The sequence below is a fragment of the Mesoplodon bidens genome (genome assembly GCF_964165515.1).
Source record: "Mesoplodon bidens genome assembly, chromosome: 7".
In the NCBI taxonomy this organism is placed as follows: domain Eukaryota; kingdom Metazoa; phylum Chordata; class Mammalia; order Artiodactyla; family Ziphiidae; genus Mesoplodon; species Mesoplodon bidens.
In genome coordinates, this window is record NC_138164.1 from 11,811,923 (window position 1) to 11,827,307 (window position 15,385).

Here is a 15,385-nt window from a genome sequence, read left to right on the forward strand (position 1 = left end):
ATGTTGTGTGCAAAGGCTGGCAGGACCCTAACCCTACATTTCCCCTGGGAGCAATGGTTCCATATTCACTAATTTGGTGTTCACGGCAACTTTACATAAGTACCATGAATAACAAGAATCAACTGTACTTTGTAAAGAAAACTCTGGAGGAAAAAAAATAGATCAGTGGAATTGAAAAGAGAGCCCAGAAACAGGCCTATGTAAATGTAGCTGCAAGCATCATAGACATCAGTAAGAAAAGGTTAAACTACACAAGAACTGTCCCAGGACAAGTGAACATAAATCTGGGGAAAATGAAAGGGAATCCTCATCTCACAACACAGAAAAATTCAATCCAGCTAAAATGTGGAAAGCAAACTTTATTCCTATGAGAAGAAAATAGTTACTTTTTTAAAATAGGAAAAGAGCTCTAAGATCTTGATTTAGGGAACTATTTCATAAGCAAAATGCAAAAAGGAACCATAAAGGAGAAGTCAAATGAAAAACTTTTGATCATCAAAAGACTTTAAACACAGAAAAAGACAAGCCAAAAACTGGAAGATACTTGCAACACATGTAACTAACATGGGGAACTCCTAAAACCAATAAGAAAAAGGCAAACAACTCAATAGAAAAATGGAAAAGACATGAACAAGTATTTAACAGAAGATAAAATTCAAAAGACTGATAAATATATGTAAAAGATGTTCAAGTTCAATAATATTCAGAAACAGAAATTAAAATCTCAACAAACTACCATTTTATATAAATTAGCAAAACTTAAAAATTCTGACAATACCAAGTGCTAGAGAAAATGTGGAAGAATAGGAACTCTTCTATTGCTAGTGAGAGTACAAATACCTTGGAAAACCATTCATCACTGTCTAGTGAAGTTGAAGATGCACATTCCCTGTGACCCAGAAATTCTCCTTCTCAATGTAAACTCTACAGGAACTTGTAATGTGCACCGCGAGAAAAGTACAAGAATGTCCACAACAACGGTATTGTTTGAAATTACAAAAATCCTGACAAAAAAATGCCCTTACGTGCAAGAATAGGCAATTGGATACGTTGCATTATATTCATAAAATGAAATGTTTCCACAGCAACAACACATAATACTTGATCATTTGCTATGACTGCTTCCTTATCAACGTGAATGACTTTTAAAAACACCGTTAAATGGATAAAATAATCACAAGAATATATACGGCACAATCCCACTTAAACAAAATCAAAAAAATAGAAAATTAATCATCGTACTGTTTAGCGTTACATACATAGGTGATAATTGTAAAGAAAGGTCAGAGAATAATAAACACGAAATTCAGAACGGTGGTACCCTTGGAGGGTGGGGGTGTACCATCGGGGAGAGGCACACAGGAGGCAAAAGCAGAATTCTTAATTCCCTCCTCAAACCTGCTTCCTCCTCCACCAAGTCCCCAGCTCCAGAGTTACATTTGATTTTTCTCTTCCTCTCACATCCCCGTAATTAACCAACCTCTAAAACACCCCAATTCTGCCCAATTCTTGCCATTTCCTCTACTTTTCTCTGGGTTAAGCCTCCACGAACCTCTCACTAGGGCTGTTGCAATAGCTTCCTCCCGGGTCACTCATGACCGTATAATTCATTCTCCAAGATCATCTAAGTGATCATTTCAAAATCTAAGTCAAATCATGTCCTTTAAACTGTCCAAAAGCTTCCCTTCACACTCAGAATAAAATCCAAATCTTTATCATAGTCTTCAGGGCTTCATTTTATCTGTTCTGTGCTTACTTCTCTGACCTTACCTCCTCCCATCCTTTTCTTAGCCCACTAGGTTTCAGCCAGCATGGCTTTCTACTTCTCAAACCTGCCAAGCTGATTCCCCCTCTTAAGGCTTTTACAGGAATGCCCTTTTCCTGGCTCTTGGCTTAGCTGGCTTCATCTCAGCATTTAAGCCTCAAATAAATGTAAGCACAAATGTTACCTTCTCAATGAAGCCGCCTCTAACCAGCCCATTAAAAATGGCACCACTGCCACCAGCAATCACTTATCACTTCATCCTCTTTCATTCTTGACAGCACTTATCCCGATCTATTAGTTTAGTGATAAACTCCACCCAGAACCAAAGTCCCACAAAGGCAGGGATCTGTCAGTCCAGTTCAGTGTGGTACGGAGCAGTGTCAGGCGCATGGCAACAAATATGTGTTGGATGAACAAAAAAGTGAATTTTTACTTTGAATAAATATGAAGTAGTATTTTCTGACAGTGACATGAAAATCACAAAAACCAGTGAGAGGTATTACAGATGGAAAGAAACTTTGAAAATCACTGGAAAAGCATTCATCTAAGAGGAATTTTAGTTGAAGCCTTTTCTCAACAGTACTAGTAATAGATCACACTCCTAAGGACCATTAACGAATGATTAGTGAAAGTTTCACATAGCCAGAGTCCTGAGTTATGGAGGCGTGGCATCTGTTTAACTCTCCTAATTTGACCTGAGTTCAGTTATGAATCTGCACTGAAATTTGAGCAAGTTATTTACCTCTCTAGGCCTGCTCTCTCATTTGTAAAATGAAACTATTAATAGCTATTTCATAGAGTCATTGTGAAGTTTAAATGAAAAAAAAAAAGTTTTTAAAGCATCTAGCTGCACCTGGCCTAGCAAGTGGTCAATAAATTGTAGTTATTATTATGAAAACTGAGTAGGAAAGTCCAGAAAAATGGGAGAGCTTATGAGTCAAATAACCCCCAGGCACCTTCTGCTTCTAGCAGAGGTAGACTAATTATATACAATGTACTGGGACCATAGGCCAGGACTAAATCCTTTTCCCTCCAAAAAGAAGACCAACGTACACAAGGGTAATACGTAAGTATGGACAAAGCAGTTTGAGAACACCAAGGGAGTGACTCTCTTCAAGAAGGTCAGCCACACATAAACCTGAGTCTTAAAAAAGGTCACAGGAATTCCTAGATGAAAAATAAGGGGGAAAGGCACAAATAAGTGAAAGTGAGAAATGCAGTGGGGCTGGTGTGGAGTGTGAGGGAGAAGGGCTGGAAGCTGAAGATGGGCCTGCAGGACCAGAGGGCAAGAGGCTAAGGTCCTCTGTTTACAAGTCTGCATTTATCCTTCAGGGAGATGAAGGGGGGTGGGGGAAAGTCTAACATGTTAATTTGGTACCAATCCTTCAAAAGAAGGCAAAACACATCTTTATGAATTTAAACCTAAACACCATATAGGTCCACCAACTGTTATGTCTAAAATGGAAAATAAATGTTAAGCCTAAATTCTTGAAAACACGAGCAAGTTGCTTAACAATGACTGACACAATCTATTCTCAAGTTTCATTACTTTGATGAGGCTCGTTATCATGAGCATCATGACAAAAGCAGATAATATCTATTGAGTTCACTATTTACCTTGTAGTATGTTGTTTTTTATGTGATATCATTCAATTCTCACAACACCTTTATAAAAGGTACTATTATTAACCCCATTTTACACATCGGAAAACTAAAGCAAAGAGAGGCTAGTCAGATGGCTAGTGAGTGAAAGAAGATTCAAATCTAGGCTGCCAGACTCCAAAGCCCTCAAATTAAACCAATATGCTGAACTGAAACTGCTTAGTTCATTTACATCATTTGCTAAAAAATTGTATGTGTACCTACTGTACTTTAAAGCATCATGCTAGGTCAGCAATTCTCAAGTTTCACTGTACATTAGAATCACCTGGGCAGATTCCTAGATTCTGATTCAGTAAGTCTAGAGCAGAATTTCCAGAGATCTGCAATTTTAACCATTAGTTCAATCAATTCTGATTCACTTAGTCCATGAACTATCCTGTGATAAAACATGTACTAGGTGTCCTAGAGATCTGAGTATATTTGAGCCTCTGTCTCCATGAGTCTACAATCTAAAAGAGACAGAAACAAGATACACAAACAGTAAATACAAAGCAATACAGGAAAAGTAGTATAAACAAAACGGCAAGAGAGACTTCAAGGAAGAAGGATCATCTGTAATGAAATGAAGATGAGTAGGATTTCATGAAGAAAGGGAACATGTTTCCTACAGACTTTCAGGAATAATGTTACATACAAAGGAAGGTACGACGAGTAGACAGCTTGGCAGGAACAGAGGATCTGCGTTTAGGAATGGAAAAATAATGTCAGTAAAAAGCAGAGGCTGTACAATGCCCTCAATGTCAAACTAAACACTATGGGCTTTATTCAGTGCTGGCACTGGGAAACTGCTAATGGTTTTTGAGGAGGGAAATTATAAATTACAGCTATATTCTTTGGAAGAGTACTCTGATGAAGCTATGCAAGATCAAGCAGATCGAGAATGGGAATAGTTAGGCTGTTAGTTAGCATTCCAATCCCAAAGAAATAAAAGCTAGAACACAGTAGTGGCAAAGAAAAAGGGAAGAACGGTACCTCTTAACAAGGAACTGCATGCAGGGCAAAGGCAACAATCACAGCTAAATGGTTTCTTCACCTCTTAAGTCCAAATTGTATTACTATCAGTTTCATATGACTCTTTACAACTTTTTCTATACAGCCAACTAGGCCCAAAATATACAGAGTTCACTTATTTAAAACACAGCCCATGGGCTTCCCTGGTGGCGCAGTGGTTGAGAGTCCGCCTGCTGATGCAGGGGACACGGGTTCGTGCCCTGGTCCGGGAAGATCCCACATGCCGCGGAGCGGCTGGGCCCCTGAGCCTGCGCGTCCGGAGCCTGCATGTCCGGAGCCTGTGCTCTGCAACGGGAGAGGCCACAACAGCGAGAGGCCCGCGTACTGAAAAAACAAAAAAAAAAAACAAAAAAAAACACAGCCCATGACTAAGATGTCAGCTAAAAGGTCTCTGAGAAGCCAAAATACACGTCACATAGTTGATACACTAAAAAAAAAAGTATTTATATATATATTATATTTAACATATATTATATATAAATGAAAGAACATTATTCAGAGCTATGTAATCTCATTCTACGCAAAGTTCTAACAAAGGTAAGCATCTAATTTCCAAACCCACAGCAGTTTGGAAGCAAATATTAGAAGGGGAAAAGAGCCTGCTATAAGTGGAAATACTTAAGGTCTGAGATTCAAGAGAAGAAATGAAAACTAAAAAAAAGCACACACAATCACTCAGGATAAATTCTCCACAACTGTTTATTGACAGGTACACATGATTCCCAGAAAAATGAAATTAATGAGAATCTTCCTTAATGTCCCAAACACCTACCACAAAAAGAAAACTTTTAAACATTCTTTAAAGCTAAATATTTTAAAGCAAATATTTACCTGATTGGAAGGTAATTTTTAAAGGACGGCTGATACATGCCAGCATAGCCCCTCTCATCAGTAACCAAGACATAGTCAATAGTTAAAGGTAAGAAAGATATATTTTATAATACACAAAGTTTGAAGATAATAAGAGTGCTTTCATAAGGCATCTAATCAAGAATGTGGCCCCACTGGTAAACTTTAATTTGGGCAATACTTTCCTGATGGCTGTGCCTTTGAATTCCATGTTCCAAATAATACAAAGGCATCCTCAACAAAAATTAAAACTATTAAACTGGTCTTAAATACACCCTATAAATGTACCTACTGAAATCAGGCAACATCATTTGACACTCAACGCCCTGTAACAATAGGCTGTGTGACAACTTTTAAAAGGACTTTAAACATGGCAACACATGAAGGCCTCTCACTTTGTTCACCAACACTCATTAAAATTTATTATACTACTACTCATACAAGGACCTCACCTATTTTATAAACAGATGAAAACGCCATTTTTATGGGGGGAATTAAGATGTTAACTGACTCAAAGTTATACTTAAGCTTATGATTAAGTTACTAAAGCCATGAACCTGTGCCTTTAATCATGCAGAAAAAGTATACCATACATTAATTATTGGAGTAAGGAGGTACGGGTTTCAGCTTGAGATTTTTTAAACAGCAGAAAAGCAAAATTAGTGTATTAACACTGTAAGATTAAAATAAAATTACCTTAAAGATGCTGAAGGGATGAATCAACTATATGGAACTAGGCCTCTCATATTTCTCAGACCCAGCAAAGGATAGAGAAAATTAAAGCACACACTTATTTCAAAAATTTCACAAATGATCAGGCAACATTAAGCTATCAAAGATTAAGATTATGGTACAATTTGCTACACCTTATAAATACGTAAACAAATGAAGCAGTCAACCGCACCAGGTGGGCTCCACTCTACCTCCCCACCTCCCCATCCGTCTCCTTATAATCATCCTTGTTCTCTAGAAACATACATGAAGACACTAATTGAAGCCAAAGAAATGTGCCTTGGCGAGAGTGTCTGTCAAACTGCAACTTGTGACCCATATATCAAGTTAGTGGATTTAGTCAGCATTTTTTAATGGAAAAGAATGAAATATAATAGAAATTATCAGTATGCATCATTAGTGACAAGGGTAAACACTGCTTTGTGAAACTTTTCATTCCTATGTCGGTATGTACTAGATCATGATGTAAAATGTACTTCTAACTATGGAGCAAAGTTTGAAAGCTCCTACCCTAGAGATTTAGGTCAAATGCCTCAGGACTCAAAGGCTGAATGTCTTCATTAGTCCTCCGAACCTACACATAATCTCTAAGCTCAAGATGGACTCGTGGAAACCAATTTAAGAGCTCCAGGGCAGCATAAGAAGAATGGGGACACGCCTCAACTAAACCTGTATCTGGACCTGAAAGAACTGCTGACTTCCCCAAACAACAGACCTAGGCGGTGCCTACAAGCTTCTGGTAGCTTAGCAACCTTCAGAGTAGAGCTCCTCCTCCCTCCACTGACTATAAACAGTTCTAGTCTTCCAACCAACTTTCCTGAACTACAACTTCTAGAATCACTGGACCCCAAGAGAAGACAGTATTAAACCTCCTTCTCGCTTCACCAATTCCCAGTATGTCTTCCTAGAAGAGGACCTTGAACTCTGTACTCCCCATTCTCAGCGGAGAATGAAGCTCCTCACAGATTCTTACCCTCCCCCTTTCCCAGATCCCAGGACGGGGTACCCTCCTCCCAGGCCCCAGCCTTCTCCAATAGCCTGTCAGTTAATTGTCTTGGGGGCAAAATGATTCTCCCAAAAGTCCTTATTAAACTACCGCATCCTTCTACCAGCCCCCGGAAGGAGCAGGCCTAGAGTCCCAAGAGCCTGGGAACGCCAGTCCGCTCCTTGCCCCACCAAACCTCCCTCGGGAAACGTCCTTTATTTTATTTTTGATTTTTTTTTTGATTCAGTGGTTCAGAGGCAAGTTTCCTATTTCCCCAGCAGCCCCAGAGTCGTCTCCATCTCCTACCAGCCAGGGGGCATCTCCTCATCCCCCACGCCCCCGGGGCACAGTGATAAGTCCGGATTCTCAGGAATTCGGACAGGGTCCCCCAGACGCCCTCCTCCAACCCGGGCCCCGACTCCCTCTCCCAGCCCAGGCCCTCCCCGCGCCGCCTCAGCCCAGGCCCGGCCCCATCTTCCCTCCGGACCGGGCAGATGTCCCATCCTCCCCTTCGCCCAGGCAGGCCTCGTCCCGCTCCGACTTCTTCCCGCTGTTTCCTCGCACGGCACCCCGGCTCCGGAGGGGAGCCCCTCGGGCCTCGAGCACCCGGCGGAGCCGGCAGGCCCGGGCTCCACTCACCCCTCAGCCCGGGAGGCGGGGGAGCTGCTGCGGCGGCTCCTCGGGCTGCGCCTCTCCTCCCCACTCCCGGCCGCCGCCGTGGCCGCCGCTCAGCCTCCGGCCTGCTCCCGGCCGGCTGGAGACCGGATCCGCTTCACCTCGTCCCCCACTCCGGCCGCCGGAGCCCAGTGTCCTGCATTGACCCGGAAGCAGCTTTCCCGGCCCAACAACAACACGTGACCCCGTCGCACGTGTCACGTCCGCTGCGTGAATGGGAGGGGGCGCCTGAGGAGCGGGTCCTCCCCGACCGAGCTGGGGTTGCCATGGCGACGGGGATGTCTGTGCCGGCCTGGTCGACCCTAGAAACACACCTCATGGGCTCTTTCTCTTGCCCGTCATGAGGGGAGACCCTGGGTGCAAAGGAGGAGTACAAATTGTCACATCAGAGTGGAATAGGGGCAGGTCAGAGCAGAGCCTGGGCCTCTGCGAGGGTGCCGTCTTACAGAAAAGGAACATTGAGTTGAACCTTCCATACTTACTTAGGATTTTGTCCTGATTCTGTCACTAGTTTGCCGTGTGACCCTGGTCAATTCACTTCCTGCCTCTGTCTTCAGTGTCCTCAATAGCGAGCTCTAGGCTGTAATCTAATACAATCCCAAGATGCTTTTGTGTAAGGATGTGGTAGAGCTCTGGCCTTTATTCTGTGTCCTCTTCACAGGGCCTGTGGCATCCTGAGCCTTCGGTGCTCCAACACCTATGTAGTAATAGCGTCTTCCCCTTATTGAGCCCCTTCCAGATAACAGGCACTGTACATATGCTACTTCTAATTTTTACTACCTTCCCAAAGTAGGTATTTTATAGAATTAAAAACTGAACTTCATAGAGGTTAAGTGATCTACCCAAGACCATTAGTAAAAATGACCAGGCTGAGATTGGAATTCAGGTCAATCTGGCACGAAAGTCAAGTCCATGCAATAGCTCCAGCTCCAGCTGGAGCTCCAGCTCCATACATGTTATGTCTTACTGTTTAGCTGTGATTGCTTAGGTACTTCTTTGACCATTTCTTTTGCAGGAATGTACATGAAATAGGGATGACGCTGGCTGATCCTGAAGAGAATTCAGCCTTATACGGATATTTTAGCTGAAGAGCTAGGAGTTGACAAGGTCTACGTGCATAAGTTGTGTGTGCTTTCGTGTGGTGTGTGTCAGGGAGCAGGTGAGGGGTTGTGATGTGCATGCACGTGTACTTATTGATTCATAGAGTGGGGAAGACAAAATTCTTTACAAGGGACTCAGTGGCAGTTCCTGGGGGCTTCTCTTATTGTATTTTGCTTTGATTTGTCCCATTGGTAGGGCTTAGGGGAATTTGGAAAAAAAAAAAAAAAAAGCCTGAAAGAGATGATTAAAGAAACTGTTCTGGGGCTTCCCTGGTGGTGCAGTGGTTGAGAGTCCGCCTGCCGATGCAGGGGACACGGGTTCGTGCCCTGGTCCGGGAAGATCCCACATGCTGCAGAGCGGCTGGGCCCGTGAGCCATGGCCGCTGAGCCTGCGCGTCCAGAGCCTGTGCTCCGCAATGGGAGAGGCCACAACAGTGAGAGGCCCGCGTACTGCAAAAAAAAAAAAAAGAAAAAAAGAAAAGAAACTGTTCTGAGGATCACAGGGAGGGTGAGCCAAGCAGTGGGGCTTAGGTTGCTGAGGTGGGGGCCTCCCTCCTTCTTCAGAGGACAGAGCATCTTTCTGACACCTTAGGATGGATGGCTTTGGAAGCATCAGGATTGTTGGCATAACCAACATCTAAAGTCGCCTCAGTGGCAAGGATCATGAGAAGAGCTGAGTGGACTATGCACAGAGGAAGAAGAGTGAGGTGGATGCTGCATGGATACTTTACTGATAGACTTACCTGTGAGCTCAGGTACCCTTGGGGACACCCAGAAATACATAGGAAGTTAGATGTCCTGTGAGCAACTGTGAGCAACTAGGAAAAAAGGCAAGAAATGTGGGTCATTACTGTTAAGAAATTCTGTGTACAATGTATATAACTACATATATGAGTAATGTATATGATTGGGCGTGATTAGTTACAGTCAGCCCTCCATACCCCTGGGGTTCCATATCCATGGGTTCAACCAATCGCAGGTAGAGAGTATTCAGAAAAAAGAAAATTCCAGAAAGTTCCAAAAAGCAAAACTTGAATTTGTTGTGCACAGGCAACTATTTACATGGCACTATTTACAAAGCGCTTATACTATATTAGGTAATATAAGTAATCTAGAGATGATTTAAAGTATACTGGAGGATGTGTGTGGGTTATTTGCAAATACTACACCATTCTATATAAGGGACTCCAGCATCTGTGGATTTTGGTGTCTGCAAAGGTCCTGGAACAATCCCCCACAGATATCGAGAGATGACTGTGTATGCTTCCACGTTTCTTTGAGATATCCTTGACTTACTTTTCTTTCATTCCCTTCTCTCTCCTTATGGTGCAAACTCCTAAAGACAATATCAGTGTCTCTACCTATCCCTGGTCTATCTCCACAATATAGGCAGAATTATCTTTCTAAAACTCATGTGTGATCGTGTTCTTCCCTATCTGCTCTTATTCTATACCGCCCTGTTCAATCTGGTAGGCACTAGCCGTATGTGGTTATTTAAATTTAAATGAATTAAAATTGCATTTCCTGAGTCACATAACACTAGCCACATTTCAGGTGCTCAGTAGCCATATGTGACTAGGACTATCATATTGGACACAGCCAATATAGACTATTTTCATCATCACAGAAAGTTCTCTTGGACAGTGCTGCTCTATACTCTCAAGCCCTCATGTGTAAGTTCTTTGGGAATTTGCTTCGCTGAACCCTTTGCTTGAAACATTATTCTTCCACCTCCTTGAGACTGAAAATTATATATAATTACTTATTTTCTTGTCTCCTTGACTAGCACATAAGCCTTAATGAAGGCAGGAGCTAGATCCATCTTGTTCACAGTTGATTCCCTATTATCCCTAAAGGACCGTTATAGACAAGGAGACAGTTGATAGGAAAGTAAAATGAGAGGAAGTAACAGAAAGGCAAATTTCTGGTCATTTTAATAGAAATTGTTGGTAATTTAATTGTTTTGACCTACAAACAGCAATTTCATTTAGTTCAAGCTAATAATAAGGAAGAACTTCTGAAGAATTGGAGTGCTTTAGTCGTTCTAATGAGTTCACCGTTACTGGGATAGGTTAAGCAAAGGGGAGATCTGTTAGAATGGTGTATAAGTAATTCCTGGATCAGTTGGACTAGTTAACTAGTCAACTAGTCCAATTCTAAGATTCTAAGTCTATGGTCCTCCAACCAGCTCTTTAATTCAGGGCTGAGTATGCTATAACAATAATCATAGCTACTTTCTGAGTTTTTATTATGTGCCAAACATGCTCGAGATATTTCACATAGATTATTTCCTTTAATCCTCACAAAGATTATTTTTAAAATTTTATTTATTTATTTATTTTTGCCTGCATTTGGCCTTCGTTGCTGCGTGCGGGCTTTTTCTCTAGTTGTGGCGAGCGGGGGCTACTCTTCGTTGCAGGGCGCAGGCTTCTCATTGTGTTGGCTTCTCTTGTTGTGGAGCATGAGCTCAAGGCACGTGGGCTTCAGGAGTTGTGGCTCACAGGCTCAGTAGTTGTGGCGCGCAGGCTCAGTAGTTGTGGCTCACGGACTCTAGAGCTCAAGCTCAGTAGTTGTGGTGCATGGGCTTAGTTGCTCCGTGGCATGTGGGATCTTCCCGGACCAGGGCTTGAAACTGTGTCCCCTGCGTTGGCAGGCAGATTCATAACCAGTGCGCCACCCGGGAAGTCCATTACAATGATTTTTGTGAAGTACATTTGGTGCCATCAGATTTGCCAAGTAAGACTCAGGTTAAGTGATATACTCAGCAACATACAGTTAGTAAATGGCAGAGGCTGCATTCATATTTAGGTCAGACTGACGTCAGAATCTGAGTTCATAATAATGGAATATAGTAATGATGGGCTATAGTTCAACAGGAAGTTTCAGTCAGATTTTTGCATGTTCTTCTAATTCAACAAATGGTTATTTTATAATGGATGTATGTCTTTCACCTAGCTAGGTGGTTTGGGGAAAACAAAGATGGATAAGGCATCATCCCTAAAATGTAGTTGGAAAGATAATGCATATGCCAAAATAACAGTGATATAGGACAGTTAAATGTCTATTATTTTAAAAGGGGATTTAGGGAGTCATCTTCTTAGCTGAAGACCTCTCCCAAGTAGGCAAAAGTATAAGGACAGAATTATATGAGAATTCAGTATGAACAGCATGAGTACACAAATGGGAACACAGGGGAAGAGAAAAACAACTGCTTCACTTGAAAGAATAATGGCTGGTTTCGAAATTGAGAGTCTGCAATACTAGTCTTGGTTTTCCCACTAACCAGCCATGTCACTTGATCTCTTTCTGCCTTAGAGCTTTATCTGTCTGATAACCTGAATTGGATAAACAACCATGGTGAATACATATAATATTTTACATGTATATATTTTCAAGAGGAAGTACCATAGTTTCCATGAGATTCCCAGAGAAATCACTACTCAGAAAACTTTTAGGCTACATTATAGGTTTAAATTCTGCAGTTCTCAGATTCTGTATTTTATTTTGGTCAACATTATTGACATATCTGTCAGGAAATGGACTGTCATGCCAAGCTTAGTGACCAAGCAAAAGGCAGAAATATTTTTAGTTTAACCTGGAGACTCATACCTAGAACTATTTAGAAAGCATCAGGATTTTCTCACTGGGCAGAATATGGTCTTAAAAAAACAACTCAATTTGTTCTGCTATATGCATAAATGGATCAGTCATAAGAAGCTTAATTATCAAGGAGGCTTTACATTTATTAAGATCATTTGTAACAAATTGCTGGAAACGTCACTAAACCCTCTTAGTTTTTATATTTCTGTGTGCATAATATACACAGGGAAAACTGTACATACATGAACATTTCAATGAATTATCACAAAGCAAAAACCCATGTAACCACCAGCCTGTCAAGTCATAGAACAAGGCCAGTTTCCCAAAGTCTTCCCCCAGTAACTACACCACCATTCTCCCCCAAGTTAACTACTATTCTTCTAATATTGTAGCTTATTTTTCCATTTTTAAACTATATAAATGAAATCAAATGAGATGACTTCCTTCACTTAACATGGTGAATCTTCCACATTGTTGCCTATAACTGAAGTTTATTCATTTTTGTTGTTAAATAGTATTTCATATTATAATCCACCACAATTTATTTATCTATTCCACTATTGAAGGATGTTTGGGTCGTTTCAGGCTTTTGACTATTATGCATAATGCTGCTATGAACATTCTTGTACTTAATTTTTAGTGCACATATATACACGTTTCTGTTGGGAATATACTCAGGAGTAAAATTGATGGGTCACAGCTTTAGATCAGCACTGTCTAGTAGAAATATAGTGTAAGTCAAGTCACATATGTAATTTAAAATGATCTAGTAGCCACATTAAAAACTTAAAACATGAATATTAATCATGTACTTTATTACTCCAATATATCCAAAATGTCATTTTAATGTCATCAATATGGAAATTATTAATTAGGTGTTTTACATTCTTTCATATGTTGAATCTTTAAAATTCAGTGTGTATTTTACCCTATTACAATTTGTACTATCCACAGCTTAAGTGTTCAGTAACCAAATGTGGTACTAACTATTACTACTACCTCTTAAGTGTTCAATAACCAAATGTGGTACTATTACTACTACCTCTTAAGTATTCAGTAAGCAAAAGTGGTACTATTACTACTACCTCTTAAGTGTTCAATAAGCAAATGTGGTACTATTACTACTACCTCTTAAGTGTTCAGTAAGCAAAAGTGGTACTAACTATTACTACTACTTCTTAAGTGTTCAGTAACCAAATGTGGTACTAGCTATTACTACTACCTCTTAAGTGTTCAGTAACTAAATGTGATACTAACTATTACTACTACCTCTTAAGTGTTCAGTAACTAAATGTGATACTAACTATTACTACTACCTCTTAAGTGTTCAGTAACTAAATGTGGTACTAACTATTACTACTACCTCTTAAGTGCTCAGTAACTAAATGTGGTACTAACTATTACTACTACCTCTTAAGTGTTCAGTAACTAAATGTGGTACTAACTATTACTACTACCTCTTAAGTGCTCAGTAACCAAATGTGGTACTAACTATTACTACTACCTCTTAAGTGCTCAGTAACCAAATGTGGTACTAACTATTACTACTACCTCTTAAGTGTTCAGTAACTAAATGTGGTACTATTACTACTACCTCTTAAGTGTTCAGTAAGCAAAAGTGGTACTATTACTACTACTATATTGGGCAGTGCAACTTTAGATTATACTGCCAAACAGTTTTCCAAAGTGGCTGTGCCAATTTACACTTCTGACAGCAGTGTACGAGTTACAATTGTTCCACGTCTTCATCAATACTTGGTATTGTGCGTCTTTTCAATTTTAGTCATTTTGATGGTTGTGTAGTAGTATCTTATTTCAGTTTAATTTGCATTTCCTTAATGATAAGGAGGTTGAGTATCTCTTCCTATGCTTATTGGCCAATTGATATTCTCTTTCATGAAGAGTTTGTGTCCTTTTATTCTACTGAGTTTGTCTTTTTCTTATTGGTCTGATAAAATTTGTTGAAAAGTATTCTCTCTTTTTCAGTGAAGTAAGTCAGAAAGAGAAAAACAAATATCGTATATTAACGCATATATGTGGAACCTAGAAAAATGGTACAGATGAACCAGTTTGCAGGGCAGAAATAGAGACACAGATGTAGAGAACAAACGTATGGACACCAAGGGGGAAAAGTGGCGGGGGGGGTGGTGGTGATGGTGAGATGAATTGGGAGATTGGGATTGACATATACACACTAATATGTATAAAATAGATAACTAATAAGAACCTGCTGTATAAAAAATAAAATTAAATTTAAAAATTAAAAAAAAAGTATTCTCTCTTTTTCTATTCCCTGCAAAAATTTGTGTAATATTGGCATCATTTGTTCCTTAGATGATTGTTTGAGTTCTCTGGTAAAGCCATTTTGACCTAGAGTTTTTGTATGAAAAGTTTTCAATTACAGATTCAATTTATTTCATAGTTAGGCATTATTCAAATTTTCCTACTCTTCCTTACATCCATTTTAGTAAGTTGTAGTTTTCCAGGAATTTGTTCACTCTGTTTAAGTTTTCAAATGTATTAGCATAAAGTTGTTCATGATATCCTATTATCTTTGTCAGAGCTACAGAACCTATAGTGACATCTCATTTTTATTCTAGGTAATGGTTACTTGTGCCATGTCTTCTTCCTTGATTAATCTCACCAGTTTTGTTGGTCTTCTGAGAAAATCAATTACTGGATTTGTTGAATCTCTCTGTTATACTTTTCCCTGTTTTATTATTTTCTACTTATTTCTTTATTATTTTCTTCCTTCTGCTCTTATTGGGTATAATGTACTGTTCTTTTTCTAACTTTATTCTTTTCTCTAATACATTTAGAACTACATATTTGCCTCTACATACAGCTTTAGTTGATTGCCATAGTTTTGATACACAGCATTATCATTCAGTTTTAAATATTTTCTAATTTCTTTAGTCCATTGATATGACAGATTATATTAATTGGTTTTTTAAATTGAGCTATAATAACATACAACATTGTGTAAGTGTTAATTTGATACATTTA

The 15,385-nt window shown here is 39.9% G+C and overlaps 1 protein-coding gene across 3 annotated transcripts in view; it reads right to left on the reverse strand.

Moving 5' to 3' along the window:
* TBCEL (tubulin folding cofactor E like) overlaps nt 1-7,840 on the reverse strand; it is a 72,756-nt gene extending 64,916 nt beyond the window's left edge. For all 3 annotated transcript variants that reach the window (XM_081239932.1, XM_081239934.1, XM_081239933.1), the window contains exon 1: nt 7,644-7,840. The gene's annotated coding sequence lies outside the window, so the exon portion shown is untranslated. The remainder of the gene's footprint in view (nt 1-7,643) is intronic.
* Between the last annotated feature and the right edge of the window lie 7,545 nt (nt 7,841-15,385).